Raw genomic sequence first — 402 nt, 5'->3', positions numbered from 1 at the left:
GGCCCATTGCTTTGACATCACATATATGTAAAATAATGGAAAGAATGATAAATGAAAGGCTGAGTTATTTTGTGGAGAAGAAGGGGTTTTTGTCAAAATTTCAGAGTGGATTTAGGAAAGGTAGAAGTACTATGGATCCTGTTTTATGTTTAGAACATGAAATCAGAAAAGGGCAAGTTAATAAGGAGAGTGTGGTGGCTGTCTTCTTTGACATAGAGAAAGCCTATGATATGATGTGGAAAGAAGGATTTTTAATTAAATTAAGAAAAATGGGGGTAGAGGATCAATGTTTAATTGGATAAAAGATTTCTTGCATAATAGATCTATACAAGTAAGAATAGGTCAACAATTGTCAGGAAAATATTTTGTTGAAAATGGAACACCTCAAGGAAGTATTGTGAG

Source organism: Austrofundulus limnaeus, unplaced genomic scaffold (genome assembly GCF_001266775.1).
Source record: "Austrofundulus limnaeus strain Quisiro unplaced genomic scaffold, Austrofundulus_limnaeus-1.0 Scaffold814, whole genome shotgun sequence".
NCBI lineage: Eukaryota > Metazoa > Chordata > Actinopteri > Cyprinodontiformes > Rivulidae > Austrofundulus > Austrofundulus limnaeus.
The sequence above is the reverse complement of the archived record's forward strand: the minus strand, read 5'-3'. Positions refer to the sequence as shown.